This window comes from Hylaeus anthracinus, unplaced genomic scaffold (assembly GCF_026225885.1).
Source record: "Hylaeus anthracinus isolate JK02 unplaced genomic scaffold, UHH_iyHylAnth1.0_haploid 12001, whole genome shotgun sequence".
NCBI lineage: Eukaryota > Metazoa > Arthropoda > Insecta > Hymenoptera > Colletidae > Hylaeus > Hylaeus anthracinus.
The window spans coordinates 6,749,713-6,776,235 of record NW_026534348.1 but is presented as its reverse complement, the minus strand read 5'-3'; the positions used below and the strand labels follow the sequence as shown (position 1 = coordinate 6,776,235).

General features: G+C 34.5%; 1 protein-coding gene across 5 annotated transcripts in view; it reads right to left on the bottom strand.

Annotated features, from left to right (window-relative positions):
- LOC128891146 (octopamine receptor 1-like) overlaps positions 1 to 26,523 on the bottom strand; it is a 117,799-nt gene that overhangs the window by 70,665 nt on the left and 20,611 nt on the right. For 2 of the 5 annotated variants that reach the window (XM_054150394.1, XM_054150395.1), the window contains exon 3: positions 4,312 to 4,425. The exons of 1 other annotated variant lie outside the window; for it this stretch is intronic. The gene's annotated coding sequence lies outside the window, so the exon portion shown is untranslated. Of the gene's footprint in view, positions 1 to 4,311; positions 4,426 to 5,324; positions 5,535 to 21,937; positions 22,186 to 26,523 lie in introns of those variants that run through there. 2 more of the 5 variants (XM_054150397.1, XM_054150398.1) reach the window with 2 other exon arrangements.

Here is a 26,523-nt window from a genome sequence, read left to right as displayed (position 1 = left end):
GTGTTACGATGATACTGTTACTGTTACTGTTACGATGATACTGTTACTGTTACTGTAACGATGATACTGTTACTGTTAGTGTAACGATGTTACTGTTACGATGTTACGATGTTACCTAACCCAGACCTATCCCGGACCTAACCCAGACCAAACCCAGAGATAACCCAGAGATAACCCAGACCTAACCCAGAGATAACCCTCGCAGAGATAACCCTCGCAGAGATAACCCTCGCAGAGATAACCCTCGCAGAGATAACCCTCGCAGGACCTAACCCAGACCTTACAGAAAATTTTAGTGTTGCAAGATTGGTGGCTGAGATTCCATTAATTAAGGGCTCTGGTACACCACGGGAGAAGCAACAAGTGACGAACACAGGAGGTAAGTTATGCCTTGCAATCTACCGTTTATTCAGTTAAACGAGTGATGTAATCTTAGAGTCTATTAAATATAAAGAAATTTATTAAAAACTTTATTCACTTTGGAAAGGAATGGTTGCTGGGCCAATTTTACTACATAACAGAAGAGCTGGTTAATTAATGTTAATTGAACTAAGAGCTACAAGAAAATTTAACTGGGTGTGATGCTTCCCAATGATAATCTCTTATAATGATATGCTTTTTCAGATCTGAATAATCAAGTATTAGTCAATTCACTACTTCAACTAGCTGACGAATTAATATAGAAGGTTTTTCCCAAGGAATATTATTTATATAAGCGCAGTAGGAAATTCACGCATTATATATACATATATACAGGGTGAGGCATTTTAAACAGGTCACCTAAATAACTCGCTTGTTTTTGAAGATAAAAGAAAATGCAAACCAAAAAATGACCAAACTTACTTGGCATTGGGGGGCTCATAATCTGGTATTACCAATTTTTCTGTAGGTGGAGACGTTAAGGAAATATGAAGATCAATTCCGTTTTTTTTAAATGGAATGGTATGGTTTCTTACTTACAGTCTGGTAGAGTGTTTCAAGACAAGTATAATGACCAATTATAAAGATCATTCGAGGTCACTCAAAGTCAACTGCAATAAAAAATAAATTGTCTGTACTTGTTTAACTGTACGTGTGCAATTGACAACTGGGACATCTAAATTCTATTTTCTATGATGGAATCAGAAAGTTTCCTATCCGATGGAGAAAATGTATTTCCGTTGAAGGAAGCTACGTAGAAAAATAAGACAATCCATTTGTATTTTTATCTATCCTCGATAAAGCCGTGTATAAAAATTCCAGTTTATATTTGAATGATCCTCTTGATTTATCGAACGACTGTTTGGAATGCAAGATTTCAGATTCGAGCAATGCGCATGTCTTGAGAGCAAGATGCATAGTTTGAATATGTAATATCACGTCCTAATCTATGTGTAACTTCTCCTGTGGAAACACCGCGTCACCCGTTCCCATAAATACGATGTCATCCGTGCCCTACGAACTCTACCTCGTTCTAACTCTCGTATCCTTCTTAAAACTTCTACAACGTTGCTTTATCTTATCGCACTTTACTTCCAAATTCCTTGAAATGCACTAATTTTCATTTCCTCAGACCAGCAACTTCATTTACTTCCATTTACTTCCATTACTTCATTTCTTAGTTGACGTTCAGCGACTACGCATTTGTTGATTACTGCGCCACTAGTAACTTTAATTCCAAATTCTCTTTGATTGATCATTGTCTTTATGCTACGTTATAAGATTCTTTACGATACAAGTTTTAATGTAAGCCTTTTTCTCAAGAAATTTCAAGTATCGAACTAGCCAACGGATGAAAATAAATTTTCACGGTCTTATAGCAAAGAGAGAAAAATAGCAAAAAGAATATTTTCAGTTTAAACAACAACTTTTATAATCGTATTTCGTTAAATTATTTTAAGCAAATGCCTTGCTTCTGCGCGTACTTTTAAAAATTTGAAAAAAAAAAATCAGAATATAGCCCCATTTATCTTTTTTATAGAGAGACTTTCAAAAAGATGGGCATCTTGAAATTAGTACTACGAACATTAACTTAAATTTCTCCATCTTTTTCAATTTGTTAGATAGCCAAAAACCATTAAAAAGATCACAATTGTTTTGAAACATTGCAAAAAAGATAGTAAAGTATATTTTTTCTGGGAGATATTCTAGAGCGACTTGTCGTCAGCCATACAGTACCCTGCTGTCATGCAATATCACGAAACCATCAGCTCGCGGCTGTCGCTCGCAGTGTTTTGTTAAAACAAAACACATGTTCGTGTCCGTCTGTCTAGATATCACGCGTACATTGCCGTTTGTATATCGTCCTTTATGTTACAATAAAAATGTTATTCAGTGAAACTTGTTACCTTTGTCTTCCTAGTTGGTCTGACCATACATTTTCGTTTAACTGAAATAACGTTCATTTGCTACTCCTATGCCTTCACTGTAACCTCATAAAATCTCATTCTTATCCGTTAACTATGTAGTTAATTTCCGATAGTTATAATTTTCTGAAAAACTAGTATACAAACTGTCAACAATTATTAATTTCTGACACATTTGCAAGATTCAAACATTTAACTTTGGTCAAAATAGAATAATCTTAGCTCTTAAAAATCTGAGTTGATATTACAGATTGGATTGTGACGTATTATTATTTGTATTAGTTTGTAATACATTCGTTGTTTGATTCAAAATTTTCATCGAATTTTAAGATCTCTCTGTGTTTCTATAAAATTGACAGTGAAGTAAAGATGTTCACGGATATTTAAAATTTAGAAAATGAAAAATTCGAACATTAATGAAACGAACATAATCGTTGCAGGAATTTAATTATTTTTCTAAAACAAAGGGCACGAGCTTTTTCAAGCATGTCACGACCTTCGTGTATTGAAAGTTTTGGATAGTTTCCAACTCGGTCGTTTTCGTTGTGATGTAAATTAATTACGTCCGAGGTCAGCTTACGCAAAAATTAACTCGGTGGATCTAAGTGGTTTCGTTCTGCTTTTTTTTTTCTGAATATTAAATTCTATCTTATACGTATTTGTTTTAATACATACTAATGTCAGCTTCAGAAATATTGGAACAATACAAATATAAATAGCATTGCATACATTATTTTTTCACATTTCCTTCAAATTCAACGTGTGTGCCTTCCGAGCAATAAACTTCCTGTACATTGACATAAAGCGAGTGTATCGAACTTCCTTGGTTATCCACTTTATCCTGAACGACTATAGAATTCGAACATGTTCAAATTGATGGCCGTTGCTCGCTCGTACATCGTTGTAATGTATTTCTTAAAGAATGATGCACGTTATTTAGAATGATGAACTTAATATTACCACATTCTGTGATCATTCTTTGACGCATATGTTCAGAAGTGGTTGGTTGTGGTTGGTTCGTAAGAGCTAAATTTTCCGAGGTTTTATAGTCATTTAAATCAGGAAGTTCATCAGTTGTTAGTATCTTATACGTAGCATGATAAGAAATTTCTCTGTAAGAAATTTGAAAAAAAGTTTGTTTCCTACCACTATGCCTCATGTCTCCTATTTTTTGTATAAAATGAATTCTGCCCTACATTCGAAGATTCGCTATTCTCGCATCGCATTGATCGTGCAACTACATATATACTCTTTACTGTACTTTTCGTTATTTCGGTATAAACGCGAACAAGTCGTCGATTTATGACTGCGCCTTCACTATTTACTCGCAAAAGAGAAACATGTAGCCAGGGGGTAGTACAACTGGTAACGAGTTCGTTACACGTGTTTCCGGCACATGAAATTGTAACCACCGCGGATTAATTAAAACATGCGAAACACGCTGTGTCTAACAAGAAATAGGATATACCTGCATCAACATTCTCAGGGTTCTAACAGTTGATGCGCAATACATTATGCGATATTATTATACATACTTCGTTAGACAATGCAACGATTAGAAAAACATTTAGGTTTAGAAATGTAGATGGTTATTGTCTTGTTGTAGCTATATTTTTAATTATGAAAATACAGAATGTTCACCATAACAGTATGATTTTTCAGGTGTGTCATATAATTTGACAAAAAAAAATATTTAGAACAAAAGGGAGTTGGTACTAAGTCGACTAAAAATCCCAATGTGAACATTTTCCAAATCTTTTCATCTATAAAAAATAAAGGTCACCTTGACTTTCTTAAATGGCACATTTAATGTTCGACGTGTAACTTGTATATATACTGTGTGTAACTTAAGTATATATTATACTTTGAATAGATCTACTGTGAGACATTTTCTCGTTCTCTTTTCACTAGTGCTATGTCGTCTTTCGCATTCCCATTATACGAATCTACATAAAGCGAGACTTACCATTCCCGATTATCGCCCGTCTGTGGTAAAGTGGCTTCTGTTTTGCGACCATTACCCCGAATCCGAAGAAAAAAGTGAGCCACGGCTGGTATGCATCTTTTCAGCATGATGCACCTAAACACATTTACCAAACTGTTTGATCATGGAAAAATTGTCAATAGCAATGAACTTATTTTAGGTAATAATATATCTATAAACGATTACTTATACGAATTCATGACCCCACCACCGAATATAAGTTTCAGTCCATTCGGCTTACTACCATATTTAAAAATGAAAGAAAGCAATGTCTAACTATATTAACTCGTTGTTAATTATAGAATGTCAATAATGGTTTCACTGTATCTCTGAAAAGAAATAAAATAAAGTAATGTGATTTAATTTTACGAAGAGATCGATTAAAAAAAAAGATTTATGGGATCTACATAGTCGAGAGTCAGTATTCGATACTTTTAGCTAAATTAACCAAATAAGTTTAAGACGTACAAACGTGATTCACATACATACATATTTTAGACGCTACCTCTCTTATAATATTCAACAGCTTGAATTCACAAAAGACAACAGCATTATCTTATTTAATTGTTTACTTCGACTTCGTAGCAACATAAAGTAATTAAATTTTCTCCAAAGTATCGAACGACTCAACGATATTTGAATTAAAAAAAATCTATCAAACTATTCTTTCAAAAATTTAAATATGTTATTCCGCACACGAACTCGCCTACAATGTATTAATAAAATTCAAATTATTCCAACGGAGAAACAAATCAAAGCCAAATCGAAAACAACCAGATCGAAACGGATAAAACCATTTATCTTACACTTATCTAAGCTTATTTTCAGCGAAAAAAAAAATATTTTTCTTCTATCTCAGAGAAGAACGCTCTTGAAAACATTTGAAAACGAGTGATTTATATACCGCCGCACCCACCCCCCCCCCCCAGGTAAGGCGCGGGAAACGTTGACGAAAAATACAACATTTTTATACTCTTAAAGGTTTGAAATTTTACTTTTTAAAAGAATGAAATGTGTTTTCGATGTAGCGGTTCTAGGATAAGTGCCGCGCTGTCTCCCGCAGTCTTTTCGCCGGAAGGCACCCTTGGCATTCCCGTTTACATGGCCAGATCCGTGAAGCACGAACTTCTTATTCTTTAAACTGTCACCACGGCATCGAATCGCTGTCGTCTTTAACACCCTTCCCATTTTAAACAACTCAGTGTTCGTGTTCCGATAACGTGCGACGGGAATTCAAAAATTTTCCTGAAAATTATATATTCCGTTTACGTTTGATCGCTGCGATATACACGGTGTCTCGCGAGAATACGTATAGGTTTTGTCGACGTGTCCTGCGACTAAAATTGAGAAGAAAATGGTATGTAAACGTGAGTCTTTGAGTTTACTGAAAGCTTGCTATACACCTAGGAGGGCTAAAAATAAAGGTTGTATGTCATGTTTGAGAATTTCTCTTGCCTGTGCCAATGATTTTCTAAAATGATTTTTACAGACTAGTTAAAGAATGCATTTTAGGAACAGATTTTTAGAGTTAAGAACCGTCTAAAAATAATAGAAATACAGTGGTCCTAGGATGTATTTTGAAAACCTCGTCGCAGCGAAAACATTAAGTATTGAGATAACGATAAAAACGACAACTATGTCACGCGGTAGGGTAGGGTTGGAGCGATACCGACCGCTTTAAAAATTGAAATTAAATCCGTAATTACTAACACTGTGAAAGAAAAAAAAACCTCACCCTTATAATTGCCGCAAACGAGGATTGGACCCTTGAGAACAACCTATTAACGTGTTAACCATCGCACGCATTTTTTTCAAGATGTACTCTGGTGCCACACTTACTTTGTGCCATACTTTTAAATACGTTCTCATTTCTTGCGCAGAGTCATAAATAATAAGGTAAACGTAAATTTGATTGGCTTTACAACTATCTAGAACTATACTTTCGTTCCATTCAATTTCATCTATAAACATCAAATTGTGTTCGTTTCTATGTGAATGTTAACTAGAAAATAAGAAATGACATTTATTAAAATTATAAATTGATTAAATATTGGCAAAAGATAAAAATTGATTGATTACCGGAATAATGTTTATTCGTGCTTTCACGAGTCCGCATTTATCTATACGACACTGTCTTTTAATTTTCAGTCAAAAACCATGCTGGTAAAGTTTGTACGAAAACATGTGGGACATCTGCATAATCGGATACTGTATAATCAAACTGAAATGATATGACAGATCCAATCGCGGATATCGACCACGCGTTATGTACAATATGAAAATGTCCCGATTGAAACACATAACTTGTCCATTCATATCGTATCTGTTATTAGTAGAACGCCGAAATTTTCTCCTCCTGGTTGACCAAACAATCATTCAATTTATCGTTTACTGGAATTCTCTTCGTGACTATCCAATGTATTACATAAACGTAACATCCGTCTTGTCAAGAACGTTCGTCTAGCCAACATAAATTTGTCTTCAAGGCTGTTTAAAAGTCACATTATTACAGCCTATTAATTGTGACGTTCAAAAATTACTAAACTATGTTATGTATGATAACATTCGAATCTAAAATAATGTAAATAATAATATAAAACATTCGATTCCTTCGTTTTATTTTATTTGGATCGTAATAGAATTATGGCAGAGGTAGCTATATAATTACAAATCGCTAGACGTTGCCTCGTTTGCACCCCAATCGCTAAATCCTACACATAATCCCTAATAGCTATTCAGGTCTCGATTCAGTCACAAATTCTGCTATACCTAAATAGCTCCGCGCTGTTTGCTTTCGATACGTCTTTAAAAGTATCACCTTTAATACGTACATTTGCATATATCTGAAGTGATACAACTCGGAAAATAAGTATTTTCGCAAAGATGAATTATTTGCGAGCTTGGTAGCAAAGTATTTACTTAACTAACAGTAATAGAGAAACATTTACTATATAAATAATATTTATTAACAGAATCAGCTGAATTACACATTCATCAGAAAGAATTTATAACTATTTCATTAAATAACAAATTTTATCTGTTCTACTCAATTCTCAAATATTTTATCCTATAGATATTATACCCAAAATTCTATGATGAATTAATTTGTATATAACATAAATGATCCATTTAAAGAAATAGCCCAAGTACTATTAACTCGCGGATGCATTATCGCATTAGCAGAAGAAGTAGTGCCATAAACAGTTAGACATTGATGGACAGTCGTAGTCGGCCTCGTTTTTTACCATTTTCTTCTACAGACACTAAGCCAGATATGATCTGATCATATTACGAGAGTCACCCTGTATAGATACCATTCTGTTCGCTATCTGTCATATAAAAGGTCCCTCGGCGTCATAAAAACCGCAAGAAAACTTTCATTGCTACTCTAATAGCCACAGAGACATATCCGGTAACACCTTAGGGGGAACATCAAGTATAACGCAAATCAATAAACATATGTTTTATGACAGAAATTTAAGAAATAATTATTCGAATGTTACCTTGCTTCTACATAAAAATATGTTTAACGTAATTGTTGTTTTATCACGTTATATGATGATTTTCGACTATAATTTCAACCTTCATAAGTTCATATATTTTATGACTGAAATTTAAGAAATAATGTTTGAAATGATAGCTTGCTTGTAAAAATATGTTTGACATAAATGTAGTTTTATCAGGTTATATAATGGTTTGCAACTATAATTTCAACCTTGTTCAGTATGTTAGTATTCATAAATTAATCACGTGTATATTTTTAAGTGAGAAGAATTTAAGAAACGGGGAATTACATTTTTTGGTGTATCGTTTTCAATTATTATGAATAAGTTTTCACACTCACAAATGACGGATGTGTTTTATATCAGGGCTAGCGAGAATCCAAATTTCTTTCTAATTTATTTCTTCGTAAACGTACCACGATACGACCATTACGCTTGGATCTTTCAAGCATATATCCAACGCAGAATAAAAAAGAAAAATTAATCTCTCTCGTTAATTCAATCTTCTTATTCCAAGCCATAAAGTATCTTTTTCTCTTTCTTGGCTTTGATAGAATGTATACTAAAACAGGGCTAGAAACAATGATCGTAAAACGAAGTCAATAGTGTATAAACAAATAAATTTCAAAAGTAATTGGGCCATCACGTACCAAAGCCAAACAACACCTCACTAAATTATTTTCAAGCAATTACTTTGCCCGTAGAACAACGCAAATCCCATGAATCTTAATCACGTTGCGATAAAACTCATTTAGAACATTGCGCCAAGTGGTTTCACACAGGAGCATACGGAAGAAAAAATGTAAAAGTAAGTGCATCGCAGAGTTGAACATGAAATTACACATCATTAAACCGAACGTTCCTAAGTAAACGAAGTCAATCGTGTGGAGAGATCGAATCAAGGTTTGTGTGCATACAGAGTGTACCGTAAAACGTGGTAGCTACTTTAACAATGGGTTAGAATCACAAAAATCGTAGGGAAAGTTTCCAAGACATAGTCATTTATGTGCTCTGATATCTCTTAACTATTGGTTTGCATAGCTTGGCGAAAATTGATGTATCAAATTTTATGTAAAAATTTAGATAAACACAGATTAACATCATTGATTGAACCGTGCCTTATGTATATATAACTTCCATATTTTTTTATTATTAATATTATTGAATATAACGATAAAGTATCTTTATATATATATTTTTTTTTTTATTAGCAAATTATTGATACATTTTGATTCATGTATGGTTTCTCTTCAGTCGAAATTCAGTCAAAAAAAAATTAAAATATTAAAAAACAAAATTCTGAAGCCTTTTTTGAATGATTCTTCTGGTTTGCAGTGACGATCAACGCTTCAAGAAAACTATATAAATCTATAATTGAATCTAATAATACCAAAAAAGACACGTTATCAAAGTTAGACATATTTAATGTAATGCGATTCCTGTTCGCACATTTTGCAACGAGTTGGCGCAGAGTGCAAAAGGATATATAAACTAATTTTAATAATGTCCAACTATGTATTCAGTTTTGAAGTATAACACAATTGAATCCTTAAGTTTATTTTTCTGAAAGATAGCAATGGTGTTTAAATCTTATATAAATCAGTTTCTCTTAAAATCAATACACAATATCAAGTTTACTTGGGATGACAGTGGTTATTGATTCGTCCTGTGTATGTACACTTTACCGACAACGAGCTACGTCGAGATTACTTTGTATGTTTCAGCTCGAAAATGCTGAACCTGCAACTCGAAGGACACGCGTACACGATACAGTACAAAAAACAGTACATGTACACATATTCGTTAGGCTGCGTTAGGCTTTTGGCATATTTCGGACGTTTAAAATCAAACGTTTCACAGTTCCAGTATCGCGAATAGCAGCAGGAATGGCATTCACGTGGAAATCCGGTACTTCGGATAGATGGCTTTAAATGGCGCGTGATTTAAATATGCAACCGCTGAACGATCAATTCACCTCTAAATGTTTGCCAATTGTATTTATTATTCGACGCCATCTCGTTTCACCCATTTCAAGAGAATTTCAATTTGCTATTGTATGTATGTAAGTATATGACACGTTGAAATTAGCTCTTTGAGTTTCAAAAGAGAAGTTGGCCACGTTGTTGTAGAAATGTTAGTTTTGAACTTACGGACAAAAATTGGTCACTTTTAATAGTCAAAATTCGACTTTTGTGGTTGGAGGAGGAATGGTAAGGCGTAGAGGGAGGACAGTGAAAATTTATTAGCTCTGAAGAATGGGAAAGCGATTGAATCGAAAGCAAAAATAATACAAAGTAAGAAGAAAAGGGGCAGTGTTAAGTGTAATAATGAATCTAGGTAAGAGAGAAAGTAATAAAGGAAAGGAGACGAATAGAAGAATGAAAGGCGAAGCGAGGTTAGAAGAAAAAATAAAAGTAAGTGAAAAAAGTTGGGGATGTAGATCAGTCACGCACGCACGCGCGCACGCAAGCACAATTCTATAATTTTTGAAAGAAATCAACAAATTGTTTAAGAAATATTTTTAAAATATATCCTTTACCTCTAATTTATCTTGTAGAATATTGATCAATGAATTTTTCAGATATTCCTTAAATAAATGAGTTTCTTTTTCTAAATTGCTTATATAGTTAAATTTGCATTTAATAAACATACAATTATACAACATAAACCATTTATTGGTTTCTACTGTTTCAACTGTTCTAGAAATCCACAAGGTATTACTAGAGTTCATCTTTAATTTTGTTCCATAAAATATGTTTAAATATTCGCGAAACATTTTCATTACAAATACTCTGACCCACGGGATACGTACGTATATGTTGTGCCCTTCACAGATTTTTCTGCGTCACCGAATATGTACTCGCCAGTAGAAATGCCCTCTTTAAAAAGTAATAATTCAAAGTTTCGAATTTTGTCGCAGTCCTGTAACTGACGTATTATCACTACGGTTAATCTCCACGACGCGGATGCGAAATCAATTGTAATTTTCGACTGAGAGACAGTCCGGAAAATTAATAACGAGAACGTTGTAAATCTTTACGATTTACGACGCTGTACAAAACCTTTTTTCATGGAAAACGTGCCAAACACGATATTGCAATTAGTTTATATACGAAATTAAAATTTAATAATATACACACTTCGCTTAAATTAAAATCATTTTATTAAACTTTTACCATTTCGAAGAAATCATATTTCCTAATTTGTGTTCTCTATTACTAATAGATTAGAAAGATTGCTGAGATTAGAAGATTGCTGAGAAATAAAAACATTGATTCGACCAACAACTCCCTCGCTTAGTATTGCGATTCGTATTTTAACGTTTTTGATAAATAATTTTATATATTTTTACGAATAAAACATCGGTCTTATTTTTAATTACAAATTTGGAGAAACTCGAAGCATAAAAGTCGACGCATCTATTTAATTTTCTACAATTGATTTTATATGGACAAATAAGATTTTACTGTTATGTTGTATGATTTAATGCAGGATGTATGTACGGTAGAAATAGATTTACAATAGACTTTAGTTGTCTGTCCAGGACACACTCGCTGTCACTGGCATGTACACTTCAGTCAATCATGACATGACATGTAATTTTCACCTCGCTCGTTCAATTGCCTCTTTAGTATAAAATTAGAAGACTGAAACAGGGTAACTTAGCGAAACTAGTCGAAAATAGTACCGCTATAGAACAGAAAGTAATACACATTTTCAATAGAAAATTTTGTAAATTCTAACTGATCTGATACTTCTCTAGTTGTTCTAGTACTCTTTAACGACAAAACCGGGATAGTTAAAATATGATAATATGGTAATCAATGTACTCATACTACATAAATTATATTTTCAACGAACGAATTACACGTGAAAAATTAACTCAACGAATTACTAATTCAGTTGTTGAGATGCAGGAAAATCCTCAGGAAATTCAAAATGTAATACATTCTATACTACATCGATGTCAAGTTTGTATCAATGCAGAAGGTGATCAATTTGAAACGACGATTTACAAATTCTTAACGATCCTCGTACGATAAGAAATATCTCGTAAGTACAGGCAAAGCAAACGGAATCAACCTTCCGTATTATTCAACTTTAAATCTGTTGAACAAAGTGTTTATAAACACACTTCATATAACATTATTTTCTTGTTTTCACTTGTAGATCGTGCTCCTACAAACTTACCAGAAAAGTATTAAACTCCCTGTATATGTGATATATTATCGTACATCTTTGCCAGTGCACGTAAATATAACGCAGACACAGTTTCAGTTTGAGTGTGCAGTAATTAAGAAAGACCATAACCAGTAAAATGTATATTCTTGTAAGTTGCAGTAATATCACATTCCGTGCGTGCCAGAGATATCTGCTCGGTCGTCACAGTTTCGGAATAACAGTTTTCTACTTGAATATCGCGTTAATCTCATATCCATGAATATATGACTAATTATTCTAATTTAACTCCGACATTTTTTTACATGCTAAGCACACACAAATTCAGCGTTAACCATTGATGTTTCTTTCACGAGAATCTTAACGAAATAGTTCGTACACCTTACGGTTGCAATTCATTAAACCGATAATATGACTCTAACTACTGGCGAGCAAACAATTTATGGCAGTAGTGGTTCCTCGGAATATACATAAATGCATTTCGCGTCGTCGTTTGCTTTTAATCCTACAACTAGGATATTTGAATACAATTTTCTATTAATGCACTGAAACCAATTACCGTCCGCGTTCTACAGCCAACGGTATGGTACAATGAAACTTAAAGGAATGAAATTATGTTTCACGCGCAGACTTAAAATTGCGGATGTTTAATTCCCTACGTCTGAGATTATGGTATGTCTACTGGCATGTCGACGATATTCTGCTCAAGCCGTAATTAAACGAGGCCAAATAAATGGAAAAAGCGATATTTAAATTAATTTCTTGAGAAACAATCGTCACCGAGCTCGATTTATTTCAGTCGCTTGCGCGAGGCGGGTGCGTTAGGTAATTAAACCAGTAATATCGCGCAAATACACGGCGACGCTCTAGTTAATTCAAATTAAAGCAAGAACGTGGTGTACGTGCGAATGACTTTGATTTCTCGTTAAACCTGTCTCGACCCAAAATACTGTTTTGCACGTAAAAAAAAAAAAAAAAATAATAATAATCCAGACACGTTTTATTTTTCTTATTGTAATAATATACATATATACATACAATTAAGTTATATATATATATTTTCGATTTACAAAGATTTTTATTCCAAAAAGGAGATTTATAAATTTTAAGACTCTGCTCAGTTTTGCTTGGAAATAAGTATAATATAATATTTAAATTAATTGCGGAGTTAAAGTAGAAGGAATATATAATTGACTATAATTTTAACAGCGAAGAAGAAAGAAAAGAGAAGAGTAATGATACCCGATGATATACGTATACGTTTTCAATCACTATATCGATGATTGGCTTTATTTACCAATAAAAGTTTGGAGTAATTTTCGATGGTCCTCGAACAGTCTCCGTGTTTGAATTTAAATATCAAGTCCCATTGAAATCCTTTCAGGCGATTAATCGTAGCGCCACGAGTATACGAGCTAGTACCTTCTTGACACTCGTTGAGAAGTTTCGATGGAGCAAAAAGCTAAGCCATCCCAGACTGCGCTACTTTTTGGCACAAAAGGCGCCGATCGCTCAGCCATCCATGGCATTTGTCTGATTTGGCTCTTTACGCATAGCTTCAAAAGGCTTTGACCGCTTTTTTTTTACGCCATCTCGACGAAGATGTATCGGAGATACTTCAAGAGCTTCTACAGAGCCTGTGACGTGTATATTTCTTTGAAGGTGATGTATTCTCAATAATTGATAGCAAAGGATATTATTATTCTATAAAAAGGGCTTAGTTGAATTTAATCCTGAAAACTATTAAAACAGATTGCGCGTGCATTAATAAGTTCATTTCTTACGAAATATTTTAACATTGTAAATTCACAAAACTTCGTGAAAGGAGTAAAAAATTATTGAAAACTATTCGTAGTCTCGACGAATTATCTACGAACTAATTTATTGTTATTTCTGCAACGTTTTTAAGAAAATTTGTAATTCACGCAAATATTATTGCGTGACGAGCATTAACACTAAACCTACCAACGTTTCATTTATACCTATTTCTACCGAAATCGATCAGATGACTGATCGTGGTGGGTTCAGTGTTGAAGGGTAAAATAAAAAAAAATCTACATAGGACACCATATGACCGAATGAAATAAAATAAAATATGTATAAGTACACGTACCCTTTCGTGACTGAAATAGGTTAACATATGACGACAAATCTCCAATCCATACTTATAAAGTGAATATTCATCCCTCTGACGCGCTTATACTAGGATTAAGTATTCATGAACTATTAACTCGAACGATCGAGCTATAATTGGAAGACGTGCATACAAGTGAATCCCTAAGATCAATGTATTTCTGTTAATCAGTGTAGTCGTCGTTCCGATTCCGATTATTGATTTGTCACAAGTACCTCGTATCTGCATACCCAATAATCGCAGAGTCTAACGAAAGAACTCGTAACGTTAATACTACTTCACATTCGTTATTATTTTCAATTTGTATCGCCCCACGACTTGTGAGAAGCGAATGTCTTCGCTACTATTATTCTTTAACGCGATGAATGGAGTAAACTAAGAAATGGAAAATATTAATTTAATATTAATTAAATATTAATTAAATATTAATTTTAATATTAAGCGTAACGTTCATTGAATCAGATTCTTGTCATTAGATATATTTAATTTTTGAATCGTAATTGCAGAAATTTTGTTTTATTTTTCAACCTAGGCAATATACAAGGACGCAAGACTTAAATATTTTTTATTCAAGTTTCGCAATATCATTATTTTAGGCTACCTCTGAATATTACCTCCTAAAATTTAGCAGAATATTATCAAAACATCGAAATGGGTCGTAAGAACCGATCGAACATTTCGTCTTAAACAAACTTGTAATTAGTGGACATACCATATAATTACAAAGTAATTTCGTTTCTGAGCTTCGTCGAAACTTGTCTCAGCAATATCGTCGTCAAAGATAGCAAGCCTCGTTAATTAAGAAAGATGACTCGAGAGGAATTTGCTTGTCACTTGTTGACGTAACATTGTAACTGAAAAAGAAATTCTTTTAAATTAACTGACTTCAGCTTAAACTTCGATTAACCAATGACCGTCAGTTGATTTTAAAATATATTTCACTAGTTTCAAAATAATGCCTATAAGAGATAAGCATAAACGCTGTTGTGGCTTTGTACAGGTTGTTTCGCAAAACGTAGTAACAAAATAATACGAATCGTTCTGTAATCAAGAAAAAAAATTCAATCGATTCTATGGAATGGAATTTTTTTTCAGTCTAGGTTTATCTTCGTGAAAATCAATTTTGAAAATTGGTACGCGTACGTTCGATGAAAATGCTTCCACTACTAATTCTGATGGTTTTTTGCGTATATTCTGTATTTGAAATCGTTTTTGCTAAATTAAAAAAAAAAAAAGGTCAGGTATATTTTTCTATTTTTTAGTTCACATATTATTATTATTATTATTATTATTATTATTATTATTATTATTATTATTATTACTTTTAAAAGCCTGCTGTTCATGGTCGGAACGTCAAAGTTATTAATTGAACAAACGGAAAGTTAATTGTTTCTTTTTCTCGTTTTTGTTATCAACAATTAAAAGAAACGAAACGTTTCGTTGTTTCAGTAGCCATTTTCTCACATTCAACGGTCTTTGTCCGAAATCGTTGAATAATAATAAGCGCAACAAAAGGCTGAGTCAGAGCATGGTACGTTCAGGAGAACGTCTAAATAATTTCTCAGCCAAGAGTCCGTAGAAAGTTGCTTCTTGGCGGGCGAGAATTCATTAAAACGGAACGCTGGATTTCCTAAAGGGAACAAAATCGTTACGGGGAATTAAGTTAGAAGTCGCGCAAAATAAAAGTGACGCGCGAGCGAGTAATTTTATGCGAGCCTGGATTATGTTAAACTAATCCGATGCAATGTAATCAAAGGGAAGCAAGATAAAAGAAAAGCGCAATTCGTCTGGCTGGACCTGACGCGATTCGCTAATTTTACGCAACGGCAAGCCCAGCGCTCCGTTCGCGTCCTGTGTAATACATGGAAAGTTTCGAGAAAGGTATGTCTCAAATTACAATGGACACGGACCAGCCGAGAGACTTGTAATTATCGTCCATTTCCCGCGCATTGCGAACATTTGACAAAAACTACCTACTTTCGTATGAAATTTTAGGCAAAGAATTAAGCTTGCGCTGATCCGTGAACTGTGAATTTCAAGAATCTCTTTAACAATAGTACTTACTTATTACTTAACGTAGTTCCTCCCTGATGTAGAGACTTGTTTTTCATGTTATCGAGCATCGATTCTCTCCACCACGCGAAAAATGAAAAGAAACAGCGTTTTAATGAAACGAACATCTGACAAACGTACAAAGAAAATTCGATTGCTTGCCGTATGAGGGAAACGGCGGACAATTCGTTTCTGTCAGGTGCGAAAAATAAAATAACGTATCCTCTGTTCGGATCGATGTCCAAGCAAGCCGTCTGCCGATGCAATCTGCGCTCGCGGAATATCCAAAGTATCCGATCCTCAAAGAATACCGCGGCTACGGTACTGATTTCGCAAGATCCCGGAAAACCTGGCTATTTCCCTTCTCTACTTCTATTCGGCAATCGAGAGGAATCAGCGATGTGGAAAGTGGTCAGCGTATTCTATTCGTACAGACGTTCGCGAAAGCCCCGAAGCGTTTGACCAGCAATATCGATATACCATTTCCGTGAAACCTTTTGTGCCGGAGATAATGCGGTTAACGGATCCGTTTTGTGACCAAAGTGCAATAAACAGTAGAGTAATGTATTCGTGTTGCCGATAAGGAAACTTCGCTTTAAATGGTTTGCGAGGTGGCGAAATCAACCAGGTTCGGTTAGGGTTGTTTTACATGCGTTAGGTCTGTTAAAACTCGTCCGATGTTTCGCGTAAGTTCTTATACATGATGGGATAGTTTTTAATTCGCCTAAGGCAATTTAAATTACTTGTAGCGGTACCGTGTATATGTATACTTTATTTAAAATTCTTCATTCAGTTGTCAATGCCACGAACTAACGCTAAAAGTTTAAGAAGTTGGAAAAATGTCAAATATTGATATTGCCCTCTTGGATCTATCTAAGATTATTAAATTCCTTTAAAAGTAGAACATGTTTCATTCTATTCTATTAAAGTGCTTGGAACGACTGCCCGTCGTAATGAGAAACATTTGAACTTTTGTACAGATGTCCATGAATATTCTACTAATTCTAAATGAAGTCTCCGTTTCTCGCAAAACCGTCGTGTCGCTGAATTTCGTTTTTCACCGATTCGCTCCAAATTTCAAATAAATTCTCTAAATATTGTGTAATAAATTGCTAGCAAATTGCTTTCATTGTAACAGTGGGCCATCGTCGTGTAATTTGCAGACCGCTTCCAAAGTGAACCACATTCATACAAGTTTGAAATTTCGCCGGTATCCGTAACGCAGGGAATAGAAATAATGAAGAAATTGAATTTGTTGGAGCAGAATTTGGTCCTGAATCTTCGTTTGCCGGTTGACTGGTTAAACCAATTATAAACCATCCAGGCAGTCGGGAAGATCCCTTCTCCCTAAGGGTGCGTCTACATTGCCGCAACATTTTGTAGCAGAATACACTCGAAACCATTGACAAAGGACGATTCTAATGGGCCAATGCGCACAAAGGCGCTCAACGAGCGTGGACTGAACTTCCCTGTCGGCGCCAACGAGAAACGCAATCGCATGTGCTTTTTTTTGCGTTCGTAGTCTACCTGCTTTCGAGAATAGATGCGCCATTTTACGAATGCGTCGTGTGCTCGTTATCGAAGCATTCATACAGTATCGTGAATTTGAAATGAATGTGTAAAATGAATGGTAAACGTGTTTAAAAAAATGACACGATTCGTGTTTAATTGCTATGTGTTTCTTAATGTATTATATCAACGACAACGATCTTTAGGTTCCATTATTTTTCAAAGTAATCCCCTTGCTTTTGAGTGCACTCAGTTGAACTTTGCACAAACTTTAAAGATTTCTTTTTTAGAATTTTTACGAAATTTTGACGAAATATCAAAGTATAAAACACGAAGCATTGACATAAATACTTTAACGACTTCGAAGTTTCAGATTTGTTTCAACTACTGTCATAAGTATATTTTTCCGAACAAGATTGGAGTAGCAGAAATGTAAAAAAAAAAAATACAATTTCCCAAAATAAACGACATGAAACCAAACGTAGAACGTGGCAATCTTTTAGTAACGTATGGTGTATTAATAAAATATTATCGTACGTAAATACCATTTTCATGAATAATCATATATCGAATTTGTATGTAATTCAATCTAAATAATATAAAAACGAAACAGTCAAGTAAACAAAAATTCGAGAATGAATATCGAACAAATTATGATTTGCGTAATTTATATAGTGCCACGATTTCATTTATTCCGCGCACGAACGGCAACTTACGAAGTACTATTGTACCTCCCCTTAATTGATCAGTTCAACTCCTGAGTTCTCAGACGGCGAATTCCACCGTTGCTTATTCGGAATCCGAATTCATACGAAATGTGTACATGATTTATGCATACTACGAACACCGTACAATATAGCATCGTAGTAAATATTCCAATCTTCACCACCTGACACCATTCTCATACAAACTAGCAAGAATTACGAGGTACGTCCCGCGAAATTGTAGTAATTGTTTGGCTCAATATTCGAATGTGTTAGTCTTTCTCTTTGTGCGATTTATTACGAAGCCTTCAGCCCTCCTGGAAACGGAATGCGAGGAACTGCTGGTTTTCCGTTAGACCCTCATCAATTCTGCTTGTTGTCGTCTTAAATTATAACGATACCTAATCTTTTGAGCGGAATTAAACTCAGTGTCCGTTCATTTTCGTCAGCCGTTTTAGGCTAGACGGTAATACACGTAGAATAGCGCGATAAAGGCGGCATAGCGGCGTGAACTGCAACTTTCGAATCGATCTTTCATCATCTGAGAAAATAAAAATTAAGAAAAATTTGAAATTAGACAAATGTTCTTAATGCTTAATTTCTATAGCGTCTATGTGCTATATAAGATACTACATGTACATACGTGTAACAATAGTTAAAGATAGTGAATATTCAGAGAACACTTTTATTCTTCTTGAATTATATAAGGCAACTATCAATTGATTTTGAGGTTTATTCTGAAGTTCACCAAAATGCTTCAGTGCTCACAACGACACATACAAATAAATCTTTGAAAGTGCTCGTTAAAAGAAAGGTAAGCTACTCTTTAAGTTGAAAAGATAGGTTTACACACACATGGCACTTTTAACGAGACCATGTGTTATCATTCTTTCGAGCCAGTTAAAACTATCTGGTTTTTGTAGTAGTGACGAGTCGACTTCTATATGACCCGAGTGAGACATTACCGACATCACGGTAGGGTAGAAATATATCCGGTTTCCGCGGGAGCATTAAAGCTGTTAAACTACCGACAACGAGCAATAATTTCCACCGACCGCGCGTAATGGCAATAAAAACCGACAAGGTTGCAGAACGAACGAGATTTACAAAATTGCAGTTTTCAGCTGGGCGATATCGTGGAACCGTGAATCGTGTTTCGTTCACATTCTTCTTCATGCACAAGAAGGAGAACAGCGTGGAAAATTAAACTTTAACCTTCGGTTATTTTATCATTGCTTACATACTTATTAATTAACACGATATATCAAAATTAAATTTTTTATATGCGCACATTACTTTATGCATTTTTATTAATTAACAAATAGAAGAATTTTATATTATAAAAATTTGTTTATACACGGCACTTACAGTGCTTCTTATGTAAGTTATGTAAGTTTTCATTAAGAATAGACTTAGTCGCATACACTGTTCACATATATTTTCTTATCCTAGTACCAAGTTCGCATTACAACTCACTTCGATAAGTAAATTATTTATTTATTTATGTACGAATGCGTCTCCGCGATATGATTCCAGAGTTCGATCCAAGGAATCCATTCATTAAATTTTTCCGCCATTTTTATTGCCATCACACCGGAACAGAAATTCACTCGGACACATGCAACTCCCATTAACAAGATATTCAAGTAAAGGGATAGTGAACATGTGACCTAACTGAATTCCACTATGAAGCCGTACCATCCTTTTATTTCGAGAAATTTAATTTTCCGCATTTTCCAACGGATCGATTGAAAATTGTTTCCCTCAGACGACACCTTCCGCAAAGGTATCGCTGCCTTGGAAAATATTAATGCTAAAATACGAGTGGATAAGTACCTAATCGTGCTAACGTAATTAGTGGCGACAATAAATTACGAAAATGTCACCGCAACCATATAGTTGCAACATCACCGATACACTCAAGCTTCATAAATTAGCATTAAGTAATATTAAACAATATTGATATTCTCAATATATCTATATTACCCCGTCCGTGTCTAATAAAATAGGAACATTAGCGCTCGGGCCGAAAATTAAATTATAACGGTGATCCGAGTAGAATATCGAAGCAATTAATTTTGAAAACTCGTGCACGAATTGCAAAAAATTAATCGAAATTGTTTTTACTTCGACGTTATTTATGTTTTCTATTTTTCTGCTAAACAGCAGATTGGTCATTTTTCGCTCAGCGTTAGCTGCAGTGGAGTCTCATTCTGTTTCATCTTCGTTCCCCGCGCAGTCATTCTAGTCTTTTCCTTCATTTTTATTGCTAATTACGAACGAGATGTGTCGGGATTTGGGTCATCCACTCAACTTTTGCTTGTTAGGACGCGGACGAAGGCGAACCATCGGATTCTCGCAGCCCTTCTTTTCCTCCTATATTTTTTTACGTTTACATATTCCAGATATATATAGTGCATTATTTTTAACCCTTATTCTGTAAGCAGGGATCATTCGTGTCCGGGTGATTTGACAAGTAAATGTACTTCATAAATCTATTAGAAAAAACCCCTGACATCTGAAGTTATTCGTAAATGTTCCATCCTAAACTAAATTCGGAAGATTCGAAGATATAGGAGTATATAGGAACTTTTTCAGACTTTTTTTTAGAAAGACAATGGAACAATTGGAATATATATACAATGGAAAACCCTGGTTAATGATGAATATTTATATCGTCAATAGTCAACCCTTCGCATCGACAGCTTATTCTCAAGAATTTTCATACAAACACTACATGCATATTATTCCTTTTAATGAAACTACTAATTAAAAACTCACCAAATATCAGATAAGAAGCTTACAGTAAATAAAAAAATACATTCATGCTAAGCCAACAAATTAATAATAATAGTAACAATAACAATTAATAATAATTATTACGATAATTGATAATAATAGTTACAAAATTACGAGAATGGTTTCAAATACTTCTCACGTAAATTTATCGTATCTATTACATCAAAACTATTGTTTTATGTCTTTGAAGATACAGCTTCCTTAAGAACACAGGAAGAAACATTACGTAATAATGTTTTCATTGAAATAATTATTTACCCTTACAGAAGGCGGCTCAGTATCGCAGGTGTTAATTTAGCCACATTTTGAGCATGGTGAGCAGAAGGTACAGCGGCACAGGTGTCTGTTTTCGTGACGCAAACGCACCTCCCGGTCCTACCAGGATTCCGTGTGTGGGGAATTCAACTTTATTGCCACCTGGTGCGAAGTTTGTGGATACATGTATACAACTATATCGTCTATTTTTCTATTAAACGTTTAGCAGTTGGGCCTTTTCTTACTTCTAGAAATTAAAGCAGTTATAATTCATTTCCAAGCATAAGGTGACAAAAATTCTTCCAGAGAAAATGTTGAATTCTGTAAGGAGAACTAACTTTGGATAATGTAATCAATTGTTTTTGCACGACTGTATATTGTGCATCTACCGAGGTGGTAGCGACTGTGTCGTTACGTTAATTAACAATCTCTTTTAGAATTCTGTGCTTACTGTTCGCGAAAAACAATGTTACCTTTCACAACGAACACCTGTATCGCGTTCCTCTTCTCGTCCGCGTAGTTCACAAACATTCTCACGACAACACGCGCGGTTAGTTCTTTCTTCGAGTGTCTTTACGTGCATTGTTCGCCTGCATCGTCCCAGTTTGTTACGCGATGCAAACAGGGAACGAAAGTATGTTCACTCGCGAAGTCACACATATTTTTCACTCCGCCAATGACAACCCCGAATCAACACAGTATCGCGTTCCCTCTAATCGTGGCCGGTTAAACACGCACGGAAGAGGCTTCGTTTAAACTTAGACCGAAGTTCTCGAGTAACTGAATAGCAGAGTCCGTCTCTTGATACCACGTAACATGCATTACCGTTTGCAAAATCCACGAAAGTCACGTATTCTCTGTAACGAGTAGATAATGTTACAGCATAATTTCAGCGAGAACTCGATTTCAATAACGCTTCAGTCGTCGTCAGACTGAGCTCTTGGTGCAAATCCCTTTTTCGTTCATGGTGTTGAAGGCCACAATATACGCAAAATATTTCTTTTTTACAGTTTTCACTTCAAAAATTGGAATTTTTCAATTAGAGGCTTTATTATCGCATCGAGTGCCGTATGTTCATTAGCCAACGAGAGATATAAAGGTTAAATTTGACGATAGGGGAACGGAGGCTAGCACCGGTTACTTTTTTTTTGTTTTTGGTATTTCGCATATAACAACGCAAATAAATATAGGAACAACTACTTTGAGATAATTCGAGGATTTTTATTTTACGCAATAAACAAATAGAAACCTAAATATTTTTACATTTAATATAAACTACATTAAGTGGTTCGGTCTAGACAGCGGCGTGAAAAAAATGGTTACTTTATATAATTTTTATTTTACGGTAGTTAATTATATTTTATAAAACAAAAAATAATACTAAGACATTATACAATCCTTTAACTTTATTTGACATAAATTTTAGAACAAAATATTTATCGCAGATAGAGTTATTGCCATATTTGTTGAACCCTGTTCCGCAAGTAGCGCATTGCGGTGACCATCGTAACTTTTTACAGGTGCATCAAAAATCAATCCAACAAATAAAAACCATTAGTTCAATAGTTAATCTAAGTGTGGCTTATATATTAAAGTATGCAGTCAAATATATATAAGAAATAAAATATTGTTTATGTTTTGGAACAAAACTTACTCATAAATCCTGTGTACTCCCAAAAAATGCTTACTCGTCAAAGGGTTAATAATCATTCTTTTTATTATGTATTAAATCACCAACTTTCTAGATTCTCAACCCGTAGTTCATTGCAATGAATACAGTTGTCTAATGAATACAGTCTGATATTAGATCTCGATGCTTGACGTTATGTTACTATTTCATCCCTTATTGTATTGCACAACAATTTTCACCACCCTATAGACATTTTGTCGAACTTCTCTAAAATTTCAATATTCGTCAATGTCACCAAGGGCACGTAACATATATTATCGCAAATAGTATTTGCTAAAGCACTGGAAAGTCACGTACTGTAAACGAAGAGCAGATAATGTGATGGAGACATAGTTACGGTAGGAATTCAATTGTAACTATTTTTGGAATAATAAGCGGATCGCAATAATTACGAGTGGCTTTCTCTTTGTGCGATATTTAATATGACTTATAACCCTATCTTGGGTTAAAATACCATGAACGTGAGAGACACGCATTTTAAATCGCCCTATACATACTTGACCTTATCTGAAAGTTTCTTTCAATATGCTAAGGCAGCTTTTCAAGCCATTACAGCAACTGTTAACTTACGATTAGCTCTCTTCTTTGTCTGTCGGGTCGGAAATATTCTTCTTATGCGTCTATAATCCTTGACATTCTACGAAACAAAGGAGAATGCTAACTCGAAGAATCGGTTGAATTTACTTATATACGTGTCTTGGCACTATATTATTGGAGTTAGGGATGAATTGGATTACAATAAATGGAAATCCTATTTCTTTATCGTATTTGAAAACTTTCGTAATTCTTCCATTCACTGAAATCTTATGAAGAAAATATGCAATAAGTAGTTTGGGTCGATTAAAAAGCAGACATCGATACTCGTTTCGTTCTCAACGTTTTGACCGCGAAGAGCGAATATATACGCCTTGGTGTAGTAGACTCACAATCAGATAGTTTGGCAAACCATAGAAAATCAACATATATACAGGGTGTCCCACGAAACACTTTCTGATGGATTGGTATCTGTAAAAAATTGGAAAAAGTTTCGACGACATCCGGCAAAGTAACAGTGATTTATATTTTAAAATCTAATTGAATTTAGAGGAGAAAGGACTTCTAAGTTTTTAATTTGTATTTTTCAAACTAAACGTCGGATGAATAAATTGTAAATACAAAAAAAGTTTCGTCTTGCCATTCTCTATAAAGAGACATTTTTGAAAAATTGATTCGACGAATCTTTCAAACCATTCAACTACGTATACCAGTTGAAAATCTTTTACAATAAACACTGAGGAATGTGGATTTTGTTTGAAAGTAAATAATTCTAAGCATCATGGCCTACTTTTTTTACAGCCATTATTAATTCATCGAATTAATTTTGTACAAATGTATCGATCAAAGATGATCATCTGCAAAACTGTTAAATACATCGAAAGCAATTGTTCTAAATTGTATAACACAAAGAATGAAAAAGAATTACACAATTTTTTTAGAAATTTAGTTTTAACGATAGGAGTTAAAATTGCCGAAAGATTATCGCGAATATGAAATAGCCTAGGGTACGCATACGATCAAACATTCTCTGTGAACTCTGAGGGGATTATGTACTTATATATATGGAAGTTGCACCATTTCTATGTACATACACGAACGGCTTTGATAACCAATAAAAATACGTGTACATGCATATTGAACGATTTCGTTTCCAATATCCATCGACGTTATCTAAACAGAACTAATACAGGTTTCACGTCGTTTTACGCTTTCGAAAAGGACTTCGCCATTTCGCGTAGAAATACGTAGCATCTTCAATATCGTTACATTTTATTACTTTGAATAATGACGCAAACAGTAAATATCGGAGCAAGGAAGCCTAGATTTGAAAGAATTGCAAGATATTCTCGAAACGGGTAGTGATATTGCGAAGTAACTATTGAGGACGACGGCATAAAGGAACGTCCGACGTCGAGACGCGATCAAAGAAAAGAGGTTAGTGTCGCAGGGAGTCACCAACTCATCAGAGACAGAGGCAGAAAGAGAGAGTTGAATAGAAAGATGGAAAAAACTAAGGATGCGAAATAGTCGAAGGAATAGATCATCGTATCAAGAGAGATTTAGTTAAAATCAGAAAAATTTAGCGCATCGATCCTTCTAAAGATGATTCGTCGAAAGAGTTGATTCGACTGTAGTCGTTTTTAATTATTTTGACCGATCCGACACATCTACCCGCTGGCTAGAACCTGTTCTATTTTCTCTCCTCTGTTACACTGTCGCAACGGGCATCAATTTGTTCTGTCATACAACCAGACACGTTTGAAACGGTACCACTATAGGTCTGATCTCTGTTAGTCTTTCCACTGTCAATTGAAATTGGAGAAGTCGTGTCTCTAGTGGATTGCAGTAGACTTCAGCAAAGAACATGATGTAAGAGGTAACAACATTGATACTGCTAGAGACCAGAGGTTGAAAACAATTACAAGAACTGAAATGATGTTATAACAGTTATAAATTAGAATATAATTATATTACGATAAACACTGTATAATATCATTGTACGTTAGAAATTCGATTGATTGGAAACATCATAATTTTTTTGTTGTTCTTTTTTTTTTTGAAGCGATTCTTTTTGTATACAGGATCTACCCGTTAAGTTATGCTACCATTTTTTAGGTATTTCCAGGTGGTGCAATTAAAAAATGCAAAATAACAAAAAGGCTACAAAAATTGAAAAGCTCTGTCCAACTTCAGTCTCCAATAGTGTCAAGAAAGTCTTTCAATAAATTTTATCATAATTTTATAAATAATTTGAACTCATCTAAAGCTGTTTTTGTACAAACGGTATTCGTGACACTATTCGCCGAAACAGAACGGTGGTTTTCGATTGAAGCATTATTTATATAGCTGTACTCACTCTGATTTAAATAGAATAGGTATGTCAGTAGCTGGCGTGCCACAGGGGACCAGTAACTTTTTCACGCTCTCGTCGAGAAACCGCGGCGGAGTAACAATAAGCCGTCAGTTTTTTGGTCACAAAGGGTGTCGCGACGCTTAGCCACCCGTCGTATTCCACCTGATTTATCTCTACGATAATTCTCTCTTTTACGAATTGAAAGCGAGAAAGTTCGACGTGATTTTTAACATTCAAAAGGTTTCAACATCTACTCTTTCAGTTATCTCAAAGGAAAAATAACGGAGATGTTTTCAGAGCTCCTACAGTCGTCGCGAATATTTCTTCAGAAGGAATTTATCTCACATAAATGATAATAAAAATTCCAATTTCGATTTATGCTTGTTATGTAAATAATAAAGGTACACGAAGGCTCAAGCGAAATATTCGAAGTATACTTTATTTCACACTATAGTGCCAGAGAGTATTAATGAAATATA